Consider the following 2039-nt stretch of genomic DNA (forward strand, 5'->3'; position numbering starts at 1 on the left):
ATACTATTTAGGTACATCACGACGATAACGTACACTTTTCTGTTATTTACTTCTATAAGAGGACCTAATAATAAATACTATACCTATAATTATTATTGAGTAAAATCTTACACATCTCGTTTAATTTTCGCGTGTATAGGTGAATCAAAAGTAACAATAATATTTACTGAACACGGATTTAATATCAAATATGTTTAATTTTAATTTTTATCAAAAACATTTTATCTATATCATAATTTAAAATTATAATAATAAAAAAAAAACAATAGGTATTTTAGTTTTTGTTTAAAAAAAAAAAATAATAATAAGTTTAAGAAAATAACCTAACCTAGCAATTTTCTTATAACTCGGTCGACCGTAAAACGGTAACATAAAGTATCAATGATGCATTAATGAGTAAAAAAGGAAAAAACTGCAAAAAAGTATTGCCCCAGGTGAGGATCGAACTCACGACCTTAAGATTATGAGACTTACGCGCTGCCTACTGCGCTACCGAGGCTTGTATACTAGGGGAAACATTTTAGTGTTCTAAATTGTAAATTTTACAATAATTTAATAATTTATGATAAATAAAAAAAGTTTATTTTTTACTAAAATTGAATAAAATCTGAATATTTTAACTTCAAATATTTTCACGATCTCCATCTACTTAAAACCGTTTCTTATATTACATTCATAACTCCTAAGTACATGTTATAGTATATTATATTAATACATTATGTAGTTAAAGACTTACAGCAAGTAATTATATTACAATACCGTCAATACCTGCAATAATATTATAATAATTTGGTTCTTACTATACACAATATACTGTGCCATTAATTTATTAAAAATTATTTCAACATACTTACTATAATAAGTACTAGAAAAATGTGTTATTAATAGTTAAAAAAATAATTTATTTATCATAAAATATCCTTAGAAATATTTACTCACAAGCCGTCTCCGCTCAGAATCGGATTTCGTATGCAATGATGATTTATCGTTGAATTCGAATTTTAACAGTTCCATTACAGTGAACTATACTTAATTAAGATTTAAAAGGTTAGGTTAATATTCGAAATCTACTACTCGGCAGAGTGAGTTCCCTAGTTAGAATTTTAGTTATTATTATGAATATTGTTTTATTTAAAATAGTAAAAAAAAACAATAGGTAATACTTTATTTAGAATTATACTAATTAGGTAGGTATAGTTGCGATTTTAAAAATTGTATACAACAATTAAAAAAATTTTTTTTTCTTAAAATTTTTATATTTACAATCTGTAAAAGTACAAGTATAGTGTATACAATAAGTAAATTTTAGAAAGTATGTACAAAGCATGGGGACGTGATAGAAGGAAGCGTCCAGTGACACTACTTCAATAGTAACTCTTTTTTTAATTTTTACTACCTCTCAGTGAATTATAACAGTTTGTAGTTTAATGGTTTTGAATTGTTTTAGGTATATTATGCTATATATTATAATAGTCACAATATTAAAAAATGTTATTTTCCGCAGAATTTCTAGGTAAATCTTATTCGTGCAGCTCATAAAAGACAAGTGCGATTCTTCACTAAATTCGGTACCTAGGTATATGTTTATAATGGGCCATCCTGCAATCAAATAATACATAAGTACCTATAGCTATTACGGTATTACTTTACTATTTACGTTATGCTTGAGCGCAAAGCATTGCTTGTGTATATTTTATTAGTTAAGTAATACTTTCGGGAAATAATTTTTTCTATCCGAAAACGTAAATATTTGGCTCTTGCATGCGATAAGACCGGTAACTAGTTTTATGTGGTACTTTATGGAAGGCTTTTGTTACTTCAATGAGTTTATACATTTTTATTGTTGTAGATAACCTTTAAAAATACAGTTTACATAAATAGTGAATCAACTTACCTACTATTTCATCATCTTGTTATGATACACCCTAGGTACGCTTTGAAAAAACTAAAATACTTTAAAGTTCTTAAACTTAAAAATTAAGATTTGAAACGAATTAGAAAAAAACTTTACTGCCTAGAAGTCAACATTTTAAATTTTG

The 2039-nt window shown here is 25.9% G+C and overlaps 1 non-coding gene across 1 annotated transcript; it reads right to left on the reverse strand.

Annotated features, from left to right (window-relative positions):
* Positions 1-426: 426 nt before the first annotated feature.
* Trnam-cau (transfer RNA methionine (anticodon CAU)) lies at positions 427-499 on the reverse strand. The gene has a single exon. It is a non-coding gene; the product is annotated as a tRNA-Met (tRNA).
* Positions 500-2039: the final 1540 nt, after the last annotated feature.

This window comes from Aphis gossypii, chromosome X, assembly GCF_020184175.1.
Source record: "Aphis gossypii isolate Hap1 chromosome X, ASM2018417v2, whole genome shotgun sequence".
In the NCBI taxonomy this organism is placed as follows: Eukaryota; Metazoa; Arthropoda; class Insecta; order Hemiptera; family Aphididae; genus Aphis; species Aphis gossypii.